The 21,191-nt window shown below is 30.8% G+C and overlaps 1 protein-coding gene across 1 annotated transcript in view; it reads left to right on the forward strand.

Moving 5' to 3' along the window:
• Positions 1–224: 224 nt before the first annotated feature.
• Positions 225–21,191, forward strand: part of LOC113557202 (irregular chiasm C-roughest protein) — a 209,240-nt gene continuing 188,273 nt past the window's right edge. The window contains exon 1 of the mRNA XM_026962583.1: positions 225–614. The gene's annotated coding sequence lies outside the window, so the exon portion shown is untranslated. The remainder of the gene's footprint in view (positions 615–21,191) is intronic.

Genomic DNA, 21,191 nt, shown 5'->3' on the forward strand with positions numbered 1-21,191 from the left:
GCGGGAGTCCGCCCTATCGGGAGCGTCGGCAACTATAACGCCGGACGGCCGCGGCGCGCGCGTATATATCTCGACACGCCGCCACCCCTCCCCACCGCCACCAACCCTACCCGACGTCAATCGCCGCCGCCGTCGTCGCCGCCGCCACTACCACGACTACCGATGCCGCCGCCAAAACTACCGGCTTCTGGAATGCAGTCCCTTCCCGACGGTCCCGACAGTCGTACGCGTGACGTTGACGCGTGTTGATCGTCCGTTTTCTCGTTGTGGCCGCACCGCCGTCGATCTCGTGCGAAAGATTTTCCGATATCATTTTTCGTCGCTATTATTTTTTTTTTCGTTTCGATTTTATTTTATTTTTTTTTTTGTTTTGTTTAAAATTTTTTTTCAATTTTACGTCGTTTTCTTTGCCCGACGATAACCGTCGCGTATATTATGTCGATCACCGACGGCCGTGATAACGACCAGGAAAACTTTTCGTCGTCCCGTCCGCTGTCTCGGTAGACTTTACCGCGCACCCATAAACACATACTCGTCTCGCTGCTACTGCTGCTGCTGCTGCTGCTGCTGCTGCTGCCGCTCCGCCAATCCATCGACGTGTGCACGTCAACCAAGTGAGTACCTCGTACATTTTATTATTATAAAATATTTATAATATTAATGGTTTACTAATATATAATATTTGTAACGAGATCGGCGGTCGATTTTATTTGCTCGATATATTTTTATTTTATTATTTTCGTCCGAGACGTTTTCGACGATAATTTTTTTTCTCTTTTTTCGTAAATCAGATAAACATAATTTTAAAACACCTGACATATAACGATTAATTCCATATTATGTAAAATATATGTTGTTATCTATGTAATAATTTAATGAATTTGAAGGACATTCGTTGAACGCGTACTCGGAAAGTTAATTAATTGCATTTTAATATTTAACAATAATTTATACCTAATAATTCAAACAAAATTTATAAAATACAAAACAATGACAAAGGAAATATTAATAATTTAGTCCTTTGATATGCAATTATATACGAGAATATTGATGTTATTTAAATTTACTTATTTAAGTTTCTCGTAAAAAAGTTAAAAATGACAATTATTTTTAATTTTGGTGATGGTTATACGGATATAAATATATAATTAATACGTAGTGAATGCCGGATTGCATGAAAAATTTAAAATTTATTTTACGATTCACTAAAATTTTAATGAACCAATCATGAACCACTAAATCATGTTTAAGGAACCAATAGCTCACTATTGGTTGTTTATGCAACCCGGCATAGGGATTTTTATTATATGTTATATACGTTTGTCGTTGATGAATAGGTATATATTTAATATTATTCAATCAATGAAATAGGAATAAGTATATCTATCCGTTGAATTAATTAATTAAAACGTGTACCTATAATATTTAATGGATATAAAATTGTAAAAAAAAATTATCTGATTAGTGATTATTTTAATATAGGTATGTATAGCTTGCTGTGGAGTTATAATATGTGTTGTGAATTATCCCAAAATAATAATTACCTACCAAAAACTCGATTTAATCCGATCATACTCTGCTACCTGCGTGTTTGCAAGTTATTGCAACAATACTCTTAGTATCTGTATAATATTGTTATAACGATAAAAACTAAGATTTTAAATCAATCAATACTTACACCCGTGAGTGTAATAATAGGTATCCGCCCATCTACTATTCAAAGTTGATCATCATGTGAGACTTTTTTCGATTTAGGCCTCCGTGTTTTTAAGCATATATTTGTATGTAAATATCACATCGTGAGAATGGTAGGTATATTACTATTGTGTTGTATAAAAATTGATTCATTTGATGATTTTCTAAAATTTTATCATGGTCCGATAAATCCTGATAAGAGACTATTAAACTATATCGATTTATTAAAATATTGAGCGATTTCTGATCCAATCCATGTTATTTTTACCCGCTTACTGTACCGATACAAATATATACGTACCTGTCTATACCTATGCGTGTTTCTATATCACACAAATTAATAACTACTTATATATAAATATAAATCAGTATACCTTCTGATCGTTTTTAATAATTATTTTTTCGGGTGAAAGAATGTTGAGTTGAACGTGCCAAATTAATCTAAAAAAATTGATACCTTATATACATTATTAAGAGGTAGATTCGAAATTTTAAACCATCGAGTTAATTTTCAAAATACAAATAATAATTTGTGGTTAAACAACGAACATTTTAACATTTATTGACAAGAAATTGATATTCATATTCATTAGGTAGATACGACAGTAAATGAAATCTGACACGATACGGGAGACACAACACGTTAGACGTTAGACATTCAACGTGGGTTATCGGAGCAAGAAAAACGATATGTTCTTGAAACTACATAGTAAAACCTATTATATATCACATAGATTTAAAATTAAAATCAAATTAAAAAACACGATTTTATTTTCTAGTTTATTTTAAAAGGGAGTTTATATTTATCAGGAGAACATATTAATACCAATAGTATTACAGTATACACTATGACTATACAGGTTACGAAAAGATCAATCAGTATAATAATCTTCCACTAATTTCAAACACGCTATTTTGGAGCCATTGTGAAAATGTTGTTTTTAAATAGGTTTAAAACGAAAATGTGACATTAAATTAATAAATTATTATAATAGTTTTCTTAAAATTAATTTTATACAACGATTACATCTGATGATACGTTATATACTTTACTTATAAGAATTTGGGGCTTCCCATATTATTATACTATACGTAACGATATTAATTTGATACACACAGATACAGTTTACTTAAATAATTTTCATGACGTGTATAAACATTATTATTTATTGGTTATTTCTTATTACCTTTAACATGGTATTATATATTTATGTATGATTGTGAAATACGGCGAAAACAGTGCGTACTAACGCGTATTCCAATGCTCATAGTTTTAAATTTCACTAATAAAATACATTAAGTGGAACCTGTATTCTATACTCGGTTACAATTTTACGGAGAAATAATGTGGTAATAATAATAATATTATGAACGCACGCACTACTGCACTATAAAACATAAAGTAATTGTTTTTTCGTAATCGGCTGTTATTTAATTTGAATAAGTTCTAATTATCATATTAATATGATGAACCTTCTTTACATGTATTTATAATGTCATTTATTATATTATTATGATTATAATTTTTAAAATATTTAAATAATATGAATTAGAATAATTCAATGAAAATAAGAAATATTATATGATAATGTTCAACAGGCAGCTATCCGAGATTTTTTTTTTTTTTGTCGACAAGAGCTTAACCATAACACACATAAATATGTGTGCGCGTGTAAAAAGAGGAGGTGATGTTGAACCTGTCTACAGATAATGTAATTTTAATAACAAATTAGGATAAATGTTCGTCAAAGGAAGTATTCAACAAGATTATGAAGAGATAAAAACATAATATAAAACACCAACATTCGGTTTCAGCAAACTCATAATACGAACTAATATTATTCGTATTAAGGGTTTGTATGGACGGCGTGTTACACAATAATAATAATTTTATTGTGTTGTTAATAATACAAAACTGTGATTATAGAATGTGACAAGTTGCAGACGAGTATGTCAGGTCACGTTTTATAATGGTTTTTGATTAAGAAAAAATCACTAGTTACATCGTTTAAATTATATAATATAATGGGATATATTTAATTTCAAAAATTAAGTGCTTAAAAATTGTGGATGTTTCAGGAGGTAAAAACATTTTTTATTCTTTCTCTATTTGTAGGATAAATGTACTAAATATTAATATTTGATAACATATTTTTCTATGAAATATTTTAAAAAATATATCATATTTCTATTCCATAGCGTTTAAGCTATGAAATCGCACTATAGAAGGTTAGAAGTATAATAATTAATAAAAAATGATATAATAATATTAAAGTTACTAATAATCGATCTGCGTCAACATGTTTTATTGAATTATTATTTTAGATTTATTAAAGATAGAAATGTATTACAAACCAATCATCAACGGGAATATTACACTGAATCCCATTCTACCTGTAAAACTGTAAAAATATAAAATACTAAATATTGAGTTAATATTTTTATTTTTCTTAAAATGTCATTGAAGTTGCCTATTTAAACTCCTTACAAACTTTGATGGGGACATTATTTCATAATAATATCATGTTCTGTCATTTTGTGCAATCGAATCCAATGTAAAAAATATATAATACGATGTTGATATCGTAACACTACTCATTTTGCATATTATGTGCGTTTACTATATTATTATTTTATGTATAATAATGATAACTCGCTAAACGTGAAATATTATATTATAAGTTGCACTACCTAGAACATTTGATTTAATGAGATAAATATTTCATTTCAATTTTACACAATTGCCAATTTTCAAACAATAACCCTTATTATATGCAATACACTGTATATACTGGTTTATACACAATGTTGCACTCGATATTATTAAATATTTTGTATTTCGTGTACCGAGCGTACGCATTGCTGTGTCAACACGTGATTTTGTTTATTTTGTATTTTTACCGGGTGTTTTGTTATTTTAATCACGTATTGCCATAGTAGAGGATACCAATGTACATATTATTATATCCGCGTCCAATAAAGTACACAGAATATATTTAAAAAAATATTTCATGCTGACAAAATTATCTATTATTCTTCTCGTACATCAGAATCATCAGATTCGTATTATTAATAAAATATGTTATTATTATTAAGAATAATATTATAATCTCGATTTTAATATATACTCGTAGTTGTTGAGAATTAAATATATTTAGGTATTTATTTGTAAATAAAAATATATACATAATGCTAAAAGAAATTCCCTAGTATACAAAAACTCTTATGCTAGATCCTACGAAAATTTTTCTTATGTAGACTGTGTACATTCGATTAAAAAAAAAATCGTCATATAAAAATCTATTCATATTACAAAAAAAAACTATTACTGAGACAAATTCCAGTCTTGAAAAGCTTTCGTAGTCCATAAAGTTGGTAATTAAAAGTGTTTGAAAATTGTTTTTAAATGTATTTATATTATTTTTTACTTGAATACTTTTTACACTCAAGTAATTAAAATACATAAAATAGGTACCTAAATACATGTGAAATGCATTTAAAAAGTATTTTATCCCTGTTATAATAACATTATTTATTCATTAATCGTTTCGAGCAACGTGATTGTGCTATTGGGTACCGAATAATACATATTATTATAGCCGTTAGGTAGATACGCGCAGAGCACTTTGATGTCTACACATGTAATATTATGTATTTGTGTGTACTATTATTGTCACAATTGTCATTTATGGAACTGTAAATAAATGGCATGAGCGGATAGGTAAATAAAAAATATGGTACCGAGTGAATTTGTATTATTTGATTACAATATATAGCTAGTACCTACTGTATAATAATAATATGTATTATATAGATTTTTATATACATAGGTACATATGAAATCTAGCGCTTGCCTATAAAGGATAGTGAACATGGTCGTACATTACAACCAGGGTCATATTATTTACATTGTGAATGTGAAGTGTGAACGCCTTGCAGGGGTGGAATGTCTCGGTATTAGGGTAATTGTTTAGCTAAAACAATATTAAGAAATATAAGAATAAAATTAAAATTCAAATATACAATTAATGTATTTGGTTTACAATGTCTGTTTTTGTTTTTAATGTATTTATGCAAATGTAAAGATAATTGTCAATGAGGAAAAAACTTTAATATTGAACGTGGTTTGTTTTTGGTAACAGATTTGATCCAGTCCTGATGGGGATTCCAGTAAAATTCTTTTTTTTCAAAATGTTTGGAAATTTAAGTCGAAGGACCTCTAACTATAGTTGTTCTTAAAGTAATTAAAACATTTCGAAAATTGAAGTTATAGGCTCTCTCCCCAAACCCAGTCACCGGATAGATCAGTGAATAGATTAATGCCTATATTTTGTGTTCAGAAACATTTTTTTTTGTATGCTTAAATGTATCATTGAATTCTAATTTAGTTCATTACAGAAACTTACTCAATGAAGAGATATACTCAAAACATACATTGTACATCAGAGCGACTTTCTCGGTTGATAAATAATTATTTCTAAAAAAAAAGGATAAATATAAAATACCTATTACGAGTTGAAAAATGTCAAGAAAATGTTAATGAACCCCTTTCGCTTTCTCAATAATTATCATGAATGAAATAAGTGTAACATAATATTGACATTCACAGGGATGATGGTGTACATTATATATTTGGCTGTCGAAAAATGTTAAATACGGACGTCAGACATAATAATTTATATACTGTTAATAAATTATAGCTTAATACATTGTTATTTAATCATTAGAGTTTCAGTAAAAATAAATCTCCCCATAAACGATTGCATTTTATATTACTATATTATGATGCAGGTGCAGCACGACGCGGCTACCCGTGTTGCACGATATTATAATATTAATATAATAACACAGAACATTGTACGTTGCCTCGACATATTTTAAAATAATAACGATATTATCTCGAGTTCTCGACTAGATCTAATACTACCTGTATCTAGTAGATATATTGAATATCTACCGCATCACAAATATTGCGCGCCGGTTAAACGGTCTTCGTCGTCGTCGAGTATTATCCATTCGACACGGATGAGTGCCGAGTGTACCTCCTACTATACAATACTGTGGGTTAAGTTATAGACACCGGCATACAGCATATAATATTATAACGGGTACATGTTCTAGTATTATATACGCACACACGGGCATTAATTTATTATCGCGGCCGTGTATATGTTTAAACATTTTAGTTTTTTTAACGTCTCCGGCTTCGGAAGCTGACCTTCCGGATTTCTCCGTACATAATACATATAGGTAGGTACGTCGTTATTATTATTATTATCTGTATTACGTACGTACGGCGGGTAAACTTATATGTAGCGGGCGTGTATATTTCTATATATTATGTATGTATTATTATTAATATACGATCGCGACGGCTCCTCGCGGGTACCTATACGTCTCATTTCTCTGTCCACGCGGTGAACTGCTTAAATGCTCCTCCTAAACTGGTATATATATAAAATAAGCTATATGCACACACACACACACACACACATACACACATATACACACTTGTGCATATAACGTACCTACTATATTTAATTTGGTTTAGTCGGGTGCGCTGCCTCAACAAGGTAGGTACTTTTATACACGCATAATAATAATATGTACGTTTATATTATTCTGCCGTCTGCTGTGGCGTCGTATACAACGCACACATTCGTACATAAACACATACACACACACACACATACAATAATGCTAATTATAGTTTACCGGCGTCAGGTCGGCGAGGTCTGTGCGCGTTTAACTCGGACCGGCATTTATAGATTTGTTCCTATTCACCGCCCTTTAACTAAGTAAAAGAATTATACTTACGCGTGTACGTCGTACGAATGCGTGTATATAATCCACGTGTATGGTGTATATATATATATATATATATATATACTTTATTATATAGGTATCGTCTCGTCTGTTTTACGAGATCGGCGAACGACTAATTGTGACTTGTGTGTGGAACGCATGTTATTAAAGTCTGACTCACGTTTTCGCTCGGAATCGTATTTATTTATTTTTTTTGCGCAATTTCTTCTGTGTATTATACATATATATATATATATATATATATACATGTCTACCCCGTTATTCACACACGCGCGGTCCAGGGTGGTCTGCTGCTGATTGGTGCTCTTATTCATTATAATATAGGCGTATGCGAAAGAGAGATGAAGAAACGGCGTTAAAACTATTAATTCATTTTTAATTAATAATCTCGTTTACTTTGTACACACTGCGCGTGACGTTATTTTATGCACTTGTCCTTCCTACAACACTCCAGCCACATTTTTAAGCAATATATATATATTGGGAGTTTTCATCTTTTACATCTATTATATAGGTGGTTTAAGTTGGTTCACCATATTTGGTTGTTCTTAATGTTTCGATGTCATTAAAAACGTTCGTCCTTTGAAGTCATTTTTAATTTTTAAGAGCACGCTGCAGTTTGTTTATTAGCCAGAAACCAACAAATTTATGAAGCTTAATGAACTGATGCCACAACCACACATTCGGGCTTTGAACTGTTTTAGATATTTTTTGGTTTATTTCCCTGGGCTTAATTAAAACCACTTGCGAATCCGATCAATATTTTGACTGGTAGAAATTAATTTATAATAAACTGGGTCTTTTATATATAAAACAACAATTGAAGTCTCAGTATTTTTTTATCATATCTTGTACGATAAATTTATTTGTATAGATACTTTATAATGTAATAAAATAAAAAGTATAGATAGTAGATACTATGGTTAAGTAATAATTATATGTGTAATTTGTATACTGTACAGCAATGTGATATATCTGCCATAAATTTCATTAGCAGAAAAATATACTTGTTAAATTCTTGCAAACTATTTGTTAATTCATGGGCATAATTCGAGACATTTTTTAATCAAGTCGAAGAGCTAATTTTTGTGATCAAGTGCAATTCCTTGAAAAGATGGAAACAAAATTCTGATAAGTCAGACAGAGGTCGAATAATAGGTTATTAATTTATTATATTATACATTTTCGAACCGAACCGTCCGTATTTAGCCACGTAATAATATACATCAAACAATATTTTATTTCATTTTTATTCGCTGCTATAGGCGAGTGCCTCTGCAGGGTATGTGATGACGTGATGAGTAGAAAAAAAATCTACTTACAAAATGAGTTATTATTAAAATATTTTGGCACGATAAAAAACTTCGAAATCACAAAACGTCCAAATTTCGAAGAAGTTAGCTACGATATCAATTTTTGTAGATAAGTGATAACGGCTGAACTTGACAATTTCCAATTTGTAAATGTAAACGACTGAATAATTTTTGGGAAAACTTGAACTTAAGATTTTCAATTCGTACGGTCAATTTACGAACAAAATCAAAACTCGCACATAATTTTACGACGACTGCAGTTATACATATTTTTTTTATTATTTGCTATATTACGATAATTCGACGTCGACTTTACCGTCTATTAACAACAACAATGACGGCAATAATAACAATAACGAACGACCGACTACTTACTATATATAACAAAATAGTACGTTAAGTCTTTCCGGTGCCGTTCGAATAGTTATAATAATAATAGTAATAATAATAATAATAAAATAACATTTATTAAAATAATTTCTTCCCGGTCTCGTGCCCCGTACACCGATTATTACGATATACACAATAGTATATACGCATAACCTAACACATTATGCCATCTGCACACAGTGAAGAACAAAACGACAAAGTATAACTGTCTGGGCACGCTGTTGCTGCAGCGCGTACTGAATCGTTTGTACTAGTGCGCTGTTATTAAATTCGTTATCCGCTTTTAAAGCATCAAAGCATGTTTCGGCAAAAGTAGTATAGGTACCTTATACTTATATTCATTTAGGCGCACTGCTGTAATTTGTGCAGTTACGGCCGTGACGATTTATACATTGTTGTTATGATATTATATATTATGAAAAACGAAATCGACGGGGGGATGGGGAGGGAACACTCTCGGATGTTGTATATTATTATTATTTATTTTTTTACTGTCGATTGACGCGTGGTTGTACACTTTGGGTACACGCCGTTTATATATATTAAAATATTATAATAGTATGAAAAACATGTATTATTTGCGCGTGACGCACTGACGTGTCGTCGTCGTAATATAAAATATAATAATGTAAAAACGTGGTGTTTGTGCGACGACCTAGTGTGTAGTTAATTCGTCGGTAGTAATTTGATTTTTAATCGTTTGAAATCCTATTGTTAGGTTTATATTCTAAATTGTATACTTTAAACAGGTACACAAATAATTTATTAGCGAGAACTAATTTATATGAATCGTGCGCTGCGATTTATTATAATATACTTAATTGTGGCTATAATGTATTGTAAACTTCATTTGATCGTTTGATGCACAATCCAATCATTACATTATTATGTATAATAATAATATATTGACACGGCTGGAGGGACGAAAGCTGGAAATGCATAAAAATGAAAAGGTAAAAAAAAGGCCGTCGAGTTAAAGATGTTTAATGTTCCGTTACGTCCAAGAGAGTAAAACGATAGAGACTGCTTGTATACCTATTCCAGAAATGATCAAATCTCAGAAAATCGATCTAAAATATTAGCTAATTAATAACTGAAAAGGCTAAGTTGATAAGCATAATAAAATTGAATTGAGTTCACGAACTCGTTATTTTTCTCGACGATAGTAGGTTATTGTCTGGTTCAAGTGTCTTTTTGTATATAAATATAATAGTATATGTTGAGTACAACTGTGTGCATGTTGCTTATCGGACCTTTTTCATAATACCATTCCGTACGTTAAATTAATTTTGTTTTTGTACGATGTTGCCAAATATAACGAATTTCAAAATTGTATAAAACTAAGAAAATAAATTAAATCTATAAAAGATTATAGAAGAGCAAACGGTCCAGAAAGCTCCCAGAAATTGTACAACAGCCAATATCACAGTGCTCACCCACCAACAGACGTATAGTGATGTGATACTATCAGTATTAATGAAGATCCAAGTTGAAACAATAACACAAATGTGTTTATCCTCAAGAGGTGTCTTCAAATAGCTATAGACTTCTAGAGTACATCGACATTGAGGTTATGTAAAGCATGTGTTACATTTTACTTCAATGATAAATGTTCCATGTACGTATCATTGCATATTGTGAAAACCAATTAAACCTAAGAAAAGTACGCGTACTTGGTAATATTATTACTAAATATTATTATAACCTACAAACAAAAGACGTATACCTTTAAATAGTATAAATAGGTGACGTTGGGGACAATTTAAAATCAATCTAAACATTTTGTATAGTAAAATATAATAAGTTACAACAAATATTTTTGAATTACTGCAAAATAACCAAAATCGTTATTCTTTGTTTGAATTTCCAATTTCATCAAAACATGAACTTCAAATACCTTTATAAAAAAAAAATTGTTTTAGGGAAAAAGGAAAAATACAAAAAGACATTGTAACATCAATACATTTACCATTCCATTTGGAATCTAATAGTATAACAAAATTTAAAATAATTTTATATAGAACAAATCACAAACTATTGATTTTTGTCCATATATATCTTGAACTTTGAATGAACAAATGAGGTCTGATACATATGTGTGTGTGTGTTGTGCAGTTTTGATTGTTAATAACTCGAACCATGCATACGTTAATATACATTAAGTTTTCGCAACCTATCTGGAGGACATTAATATACGATATTTAGGAGGCGATTCCGAAAATGGTATATATTGAACCGCCGCCGCTGCAGCACCCACACGTAAATTATATATTTTACCTCCACAATATTATTATAGTATCGTGATGCTAAGGATAACTGCAGGTGGGCGTTATAGGCTTTATAACATCTGATTTATATATTGTTACGTGTACAATATAATATGCGGTCCACACCGATTATACGTATATACTTATCCATAACGCAACACATTTTGGCCACTCCGTATAATGTCTTATTAGCTATATTTCCGGGACTCGAAAGTTACATAAGTTAAGATCGATAAACTATAAACATTAGAAATACATATAATATTAAATATTATTTATTATTATGATTATTTTTAATTTTAAAATAATTATCATAGGTATTAAAGTAATGCAATAACAAACTGTTTGGATAAAATAATGATATATTCTATAACAAAAACATGGCATTATCAAAATTTATTTTTTGTCACTCTACATAAATATTAAGAAAAAAAACCTTTTGCGTTAAATAATTGAGTATCAAATATACGCCATAAGATAAAAAAATTTCTTAGAAAATATTAAATATGAATAAAAATGCAAATGAATTATTAAGAAATATTCACTTTTTCCATACAATTGACAAAATATGAATGTAAAAATTTTCGTTATTATGTTTAATGATGTTCTAGCTTGATATGCTTTAAATCGAGAGCACATAGACAAATATACAACTTCTAAAACTTCTGAACCGACTGAACCCTATAGTTATTATTAGTTTATTACCAGCGTATAAAATATGTGTGTGCGTATAAAAATATATATATTAATATGTTTAAAATAAGGTTTTTTATCCTTCACCAGTATTTTAGAAATAGTTTCCATGTGTATTTTATTAGTGCACCATACATAGTAATGATTACTGTCTTCTTGGTTGTATATAATCAAATACATCAGGTTTCATGACTTGTTTAAACCATTAGAAATATCCATTGCACATTTTTATACTTATAGCAAATTTAACTATAATAATTAATAACTAAAACTGTACTGTATTTTTTACCGATAGGGCATAATTTTATAATTAATAGTTATAAACTTATAACTTATAATGACTAAATTATAGTAATGTTGACTGTAACGTTTAAAATATTTTACAGAGTACAGTTATTAGCTAATACCTATTGTATGTTTATAACTTCTTTTGTTTATACCTGCACACGCGTTTCCAAATAAGTTTATAAGTATAATTCTATGTATCGCATATAAAGTTATCGTATAGTGCGAATATGAGCCATGATGAGAACTTTTCTAAAATATTAAAATGTTTGAACTATTTTGAAAAATCACCGATTCTATAAAAAAATTTTCAAATGATAAAATAGGGATATATTATTAATAGTTGTCTATAATAAATGTTCAATCTTCAAAGTTATCAATGGCAGAAAACTATAACGTATTTATCGCTACCTATATGTATATTATTATATAAAAAAGTACTACCTAACAAAGCAGATAATTTTAAAGAATACAAAATATATTATAGATATAATTATGTATATTATCACGATTGAAGCATTTACTGAAGAACTGAAGATATATTGATAATTCGAATATACAAAACATGTATCGGGTTTGATAAAAACGTTTAAATTAATAATATTAATATAAGTATACCGTATACCGTATACCAACTTTAAAGTACACAATCAACCGTTTTTCTAAAATTACGGTTTTCTTGTATAACATCGATTTTTCTATATTATATTATATTTGATGATTATAATAATATGTATTTGAAAGTTTTATTATTCTTATATTTTTATCCGTTCTGTAACTTAACTTTAGATCTGTGCGACGGCAAGGCCTCTAAAACATTTTTTTCTTCAAAACATCTATTGTACGCTTATATAACGCTATATTCTTTGTATATCTATAAATATATACCGTGGTGATCGTTCCTCCTTCTCGAGAATAGCGCGATACAATCGGCGGTTTCGTTTGTCGGTGCGCCCGCGGTCGACGGAGTACTTACCTATATATATCTGCTACCGACCTACCAACGTTATATTGTATACCGATAGGGGAGACAATGCGAGCTATCCGCAAAAGGTCAACATCGACTCGTCGGTTTCTGTTTTTACAACAGTTGCGGCGAACGCGCGGCCTTTGTGCATTGGACATCGTCGCCGACTGTGACTAGAGTTCTATGTACAACTGTGTACAGAGCGATTATTTTGACAATAACATTCGTCATATCAAAAGGTATTAATAATTTTGAAAAAAATTTGTTACGCATAGTATAAATATTTTTTTTGAGACGTGAATAATTTTGAAAAAAAAAAATGAGAACAAAGGTATAAATATTTGGACTCATTAAAATATTGTACAAGTTATATTCACAGTGATAAAAATGTTCCTAGTAAAAAAAACTATTCTGTTTATTTATAACTATAAAATTATAAAAATTATGTCATTTAAAGGAATAAAAATGAAATTGTTTTCAATACACTGTTGTTATGGATTTAAATAATATAAAAGTATATTTTCGAATACGTTAATTTTTTCTTTATAACGAGCGTTTACTGTAAAATAATCACCCAATTTGCTATGTGTCATGGCTGTGCGTCTGCAGCATATATATATGAATATAATATACAGTTACGCCCACGACTGTTATGATAATGTTATATTTATATTGCGCCATCGACTTTTAAATATTAAGGTCGTGGGTCAGACCTACTCTTATATGGGGCAGAAAATTATATAGCTGGACAACTACATTTTTAAGGGGCTGCGACGACCACTGATGTTGTCTAACATATTATATTATTTTACTGATTACTGAAAAAAAATCGTAGGAGTAAAACGTTCTTATATTTTATTATTCCTATCAAAAGAAATACAAAATAAAACAACCGCAAACCTTATACTTAGTATTTTTTATTATTGTATTATTATTTTACGTAGGTACCTTATTTTACGTATTTAACTTTGTGTTTTTTGATCTACTGCAGTACTTCTCAAACTTTTTTGTCGCGGGGTCCCTAGATTTAATGTGAAACTGTCAGGACCCCCTTAATCAAAATCATTAATTATTCTATGGCCTACTAGGATTAGGTTAGGTATATATTATACTTTTCACGGCCCACCAGTCATATAGCCAAGGCCCCCTCCCTAGAGGATCACGGCCCCCAGTTTGAAAACACTGATCTACTGAATAGTTAAAACAATTTTCAATCATGATTTGGCTGGGTATCAGATTCGGATAATTAAATTTTCATTAATGGATCACATTTTTCTCTACTACAAATATTATTTAATCATTACTATTTGCTGTATTGAAAAAGTTCAAAACGCTTTGTAGTTTCTAGTTTGTTTGATATTCGTTTAGTTTAATAAATACTAATTCAGGTATTCCAAGTTTTGTATAGCTATATTTTACGATTATTTTTCAAAATTTTTTAAATTAATAACAATAAAATAATAATCAGTGGTTATTACAGTTAAATAAATACCAAATAAAATTCAAAACAATATAATAATACATTACTATGGAAAATAATTTATATCGTCAATCTGAGAATTGATATTATTGTGCATTTATGCAGTGTATATAATAAAAATATACGAGTTTTTAAATATTATTGAATAAAATAAATGTCGTATTTTCAAGATAATACATAGAAAGTCTTATATAACTATAATATTGTCATTAGACTGAAATTAATAAAAAATATACAATTATTCTAGGTGCTAGAAAATCATAAATGTAGTCTTGTACTTATCTTACATATAGAACACCCAAATTCATTCAATACTTACGATATATTTATTATATCTATATAACCATTATTGTAATAATCGACATTGACAGATATTTAGTTGAATGTGTGAGTTAGGAGGATTGGAATTTTTACAAATTATTGAAATGAAACATGTACTTAACATAAGCTAGGTGTATATATCTAAATGTGTATACCTAAATGCAAATAAAGTAAATACATAAATTAAATAATAAGTGGTAATATTATATTTACTAGGTATATAGTGTTGTAAATCTATTAACATTGTAAAAAAGTGTTGTTGAACGACTATAGTTTCTATGAGAATGATTTGAAACTCCGAGAGGAGACTTTACTCCCCCTAAATACTACCTCAATATTCACCTATATGAAGAAATTATATGATATCGATCAATATTAGAGTTGTTGTGGGCAGCGTGTGCACTCTACTGCAGTACTTTCGAACCCTCTATTGCGTTTAGCGTATAAGTCCATGATGGTAGTCCGTCATCGTCCACAGCGAATAGAAAAAAAAAAGCGCGCGTTTCACCGACGACCACCGCGGTGTGTGGTCACTGGGTACACATCATAATTATATGGGCGTTTCTCTCGTACTCCGCGCACTTTGTCACTTTTCGCGTACCTATATCTTCTCTTTTAAATTATACAATATGATGTATAATATATCGTATATATTGTATATGCCCCGGGAAAACGAGAAACGTCGTCATTCCCTCCCAAACCTCTTGCCCCCGAGAGTATGCATCTGTGATGTAGAGCATACACATTTATAGGTGTATAATTACATCGCGTAATATATCGCGCACATCGGGAGGCGGGCTTGCAGAGGTTTCATAATTTCTACGTATGCAGTCTCGTTATACTTCAAACTTCAAAGCCATTAATAAATGCGTGATTATCGAAACCCTCAGGGGGAGGTCAAAGTTGCTCATTGTGTATAGTCCGTAATCATAAGACTAGTTAATTTCGGCGTCACCAGTTTTTTTTTCATTTAAGTTACACCCACACTAGTCTCACTATTATCCCGACGGTGATTGGTCGGGGAGGTTGAAATTAGGGTCTATATTCATCGGTTTAATATAGTTAACTATTATATACATACGAATAATAAATCGTAGGACTTAAGCAGAAAGCTGATTCGGCTATGCAGCTCATATATCGTTCTAACTTTATAAAGGTTGTCTTCAAGTTGTAAGTTATTATATTTGTGAATAGATACTCGTAAACTCCCTCACCCTAAAGATATCGTTCTGTGGGTAAACCATAAATATGATTCGTGCACATAATATTCCGGTTGAAGTTAAAATTCATCATACCGTTCGTGTTTCCCGACAACATTTAGAAAATCCTTAAACAAACAATATTAGCTGGTATACCAGCCATCTTTATATATTAATGTTAAAACACTTAAAACGTATATAGAATTATGATGTGTACACTTAAATATGGACAAGGTATAAAAATGAATATTTTTCTATGGTAGACGATTATAGAAAACAACCATTCTATGCCGACTGTCGAGTCGTACATCGTGGTTTTGTGATTTGTTTCGTTTAATACAGTACCTATATATAAGTATTTTTACACACATAGATAACCCACACGCATGTATATATATTTTCATTACTAGCGCGTTGACGCGTGTGCGGGCGACGCGTAATTATTCTAAACGAAGGATTTAAGGATCGTACTGGGGAAAACAAAAAAAAAATTAACGAGGATAAAATAAAATATATATGTACATATTATACGACTGCCGGGCGGTGCAACGATGCGTGTGATAGTGGCTGGGTGGGGGGGTGGATTCGAATGTTACAATGCACATTAACGGGTCGTTAGGGCAAGTAATTGATACAAAGCTGTTCCGGACGCACCTGTCGAGAGATGGAGCTGACTGCAGACGTATTATATTATGCGCCGGCAAGGTATATACTACTGTGGAGTGAGCGAGTCGAAAGAGTAGTGAGCGGGAAACAAGAGTGCGCGACAGAGACTTCTTTATCGAGCCCGGAGCAGATCGCCGTTCGGGTGGATGTAAAGCACCGGGGGGGGGGGGGTAAATCTCGTAGTGTCCCCTACCGCCGGCACCGCCCTTGATCACTTTCCTCTTCTCTTTGCCGTCACACGCGGTGTATTTTATTATAACTACTATAATATAGGTACCTATATACCTATAAATACCTAATATTATAGGTATATTTATCATACATTTTTATTTAAGAGTAAAACCTGCGCGTTTGCAGACGGCTGCCCGTGGTCGTTTACGTGAACACTACCGTCCGGAAACGACGGACGTGGTGAGTATATCCACCGTAATACCGGCTCGCGTATACCGCGGTAACGTGGTCTGCTTCTCCCGGGTCACGGATTTCGATGAGCGATTTTTTCTCGTCACATCCGACTGGCCACGGGCCGACGCTCGATATAATTATTATACGATTTTACGCCGGATTATTAATAATAATGTTAGGTATGCCGTCGCTACAGTCGACCCGAATTATGTATACGCGTATACCGTTGTCGTCGATTATTTTACTTGTCGATTCTTATTATAATATATATATATATATATTATGTATTGAGGATACACGTATCATGTACGTATATTATATGCAATAATATACGGTCTAAAAAACATCGTGGACGCGACGGCATTGCAGTATAATAAGATCAAAGATAGATTTATACGAAATCAATCGATTTAGACGGTATGTACACGGTTATAATAATATTATATTATAGATCACTATTTAGTCTTTTATACGCATGCGTCTCGCGTATTTCAACAGTGTTAGGCAAATACAAAAAAAAACTACAATTTATTGGATGATTAAAGTTTATAATGATTGTGTTTATATACGGATTTCAAATCAGTGCATTTCATTAAACATATACATTCGTCGAATTTGTCACTACAAATTTAATAACGAATAATGGCTGAATTATTAAACATTAGATATGGGAATACGATTAATTTCATAAAGTAGTTTTTTCGTATAGGTATTACTTGTAGTCAAATATTGCATTTATTTTAATATCTGTGTATTATAATAAATATTATACCATATTAATTAATTTTATTGATCAACTCGATGGTTGTCGTAATTGATTGATTTTAAACTATATACAAACATCATCCGATATTATTATGATATTAAGTTGTCGTGTATTGACGGGCTTCACTTTTCGAAGCTGTCATTATTTTAGCGGTCAATCATTGTATAATTCGATAATCGTATAGGCACACGTAATCTTCATTGATAAGTTATGAAATACGAAAAATACCCCCTAAAGAAAAAAGAGCAGTAACTACAAGATCACAATTTATTGTCATTAAAACTTTCAAATCGTTTGGTATATGTTTCTTACCGGCACAAATGTTTCAACCTTGTCTACAGTTCAATCAACAAGAGGATTCTTTTTAAAACGAAATTTCAAATGTGTTTGAGTGTTTTGCTGATCAAAAAGTCTTAAGACCGGTCGTAACCTGTGTGTATAGCAATCACTCATAAATTATATTATAAAGCATTATATATTAGTTTCTGTCTATTTTTCTCGAGTTATAGGTAGGATTATGATTGCGTTCGCGCGATTAAGAGATTTGATCTGATTGAACGATTTGCTTATATCTTATCCTCTTTATACCCGGTTTTCGCAATCTTGTCCGTATAACATATCATGATACAGATATAGTACACTGCATGTAATTCGCAGCTCTAATTATATAGCGTTTACGCGTATATATACCTTTCGGACAAGGTTACCGAAAATAATAGTGAAATATTTTATACACGAACAGAGCACACCCACCACCGTTTTTCTATATCGGAATCAAATTTTATATTGTAATTTCAAGTCGAGTTCTCAGTGCAATTAGATCTACGGGTTTAGTTGTCGCTGCAGTGTACCTAATAAGACGTAATAATGATTGGGTACCTACGTGGGTATATAACGATAATTAATGACGACCAACTCATTGGCGGTGTACACGATAAGTATGAAGAACCGTGAAGTGGAAAAAATTATATTATATATATATATATAAATAATAACACGCGTGTGATCTCAAGATTTATAAAAAAAATTAAACGTACAAAGCACCTTCTGTTCCCGTCAAGATATAGTGTAACATAATGTTATAACAATCGTCGTGCAGTTTCGTGCACGTAATTTTTTTTTTTGCTCGTAATAAAATTTCCGTTAAAAACTTTGATAGGATGTTGTTCTTACATATAATATGCGACGAAACCGCAGACAAACAGGTCGAACGGGTATCGGGTATGCAATTATGATATTGTTGTAGTCCAAAATATATATATATATATATATATATAAATAAATAAACCGTAAATGATCGGCGATCAGAGTAGTGTGTGTATTGTGTGTTTGTGTGTACACGCGTAGACTAAAATCTGTCCATAAGCCGATTAAATATTCAAAGTGTAATACATAACGAGGCGGATGTGTGTGCCACGGTGATTATAATATTATTATTTTTATGCGTATAGGTTTTTGTTAACCGCGAGCTTAGCGCTGTTTTGAGTCAATTTACTGCGTTTATTTTATGATAATAATATAATAACTCGAAGAACTGCCGCTCGAAATGTCCGTACACGATACGTTAGCACGTTAATGTGACCCGTCCGATAAAATATAATATATTATATATTATTTATTATTACTTATAATATCTCCGATATCTGACACACATTGATTGTTGTATTTTATATACTGGGTGATGATTAGAGTTTCGTGTTACAAAAATAATATCTCGTATAAATTAAACATGCAAAATAGAAAAATAATATTGTATACCTAATAATATGTAGTTTACGCAATTAAACATAATTTAAGATGATTAAGTAATAAAATGCTTTTCGAAAACAATATTTCTTACTATTTTTCTTTTATCATTATCGAATCGGAATATTTTTCAGTATATTTCAGCGAATAGAAACCAAATCATGAACGATTAATTAATTATAGGCACTTTACCTATTCAAAGTTTAGAGCTCAGACCTGTTTAAAACCATAAGAATACCAATAACTCTATTAGTTTAATATCGAAACCTGAAACATTGCAATGATAAAATAAATATAACTAAAATAGATAAAAATAAAAATGATAAATAAAATTGTTTTGATAACTTAAAATTACGTTAACTATTTATTTTGCATGTCTATATCAATAAGAAATTTCTTGTAAGACAAAATGCTGATTACTCTGTATAATATTATGTTTGTATAATATGATAGTGTATATTACAGTACTATATAATATATTTACATATACCTACCTACGTATTTATGCTACGGTAACGCCTGTAAACTTCTAAAAACTACAGACGTCTATCATTATATTATATTATATAGGCAACGCATATTAAATATTATACTGTACGCATCGTTCGGTTCAAAATCGGTTCGTTCGGAATTCAATTAAACCGTTTTATTGTTTTACATTTTTGTCGGACCATTTAGATCGTTTCGATAAACCCTTATTATAATATTATGTATCTATTATTCACACACACAAATCCACACATACACTCATATTATACCCGTGTTGTATGGACACAGTAGGTCATTAGTGGAATTTCGAGTTTCGACTAATTTCTGTATACTGGTACACACCGTCGCGTATAATATAATTCAGAAAACCGTTTCTATCCGTAGAGATATTTATCGGTCGTATTTTATAATTTAGATATATATTTATGATCGAATGTCATCGTGCACGTATATATATCCATATTATAGTGTTCGAATAATCATAAATTATATGGTAATCGCGTTAACCTTTACGTGTATTATTGTTTTTTTAAATACAATTATACATAATATATAGAAAACGCGCATCTCGATTAACAAACCATTATAATTATTAATTATTATGAGTTTTTGGAATTCGATTTAAAAACCCATTTAGATCGTTGCAATATTTCTGAGTAAGAGAACTCCTAGCACGACGAAGT

This window comes from Rhopalosiphum maidis, chromosome 3 (genome assembly GCF_003676215.2).
Source record: "Rhopalosiphum maidis isolate BTI-1 chromosome 3, ASM367621v3, whole genome shotgun sequence".
NCBI lineage: Eukaryota > Metazoa > Arthropoda > Insecta > Hemiptera > Aphididae > Rhopalosiphum > Rhopalosiphum maidis.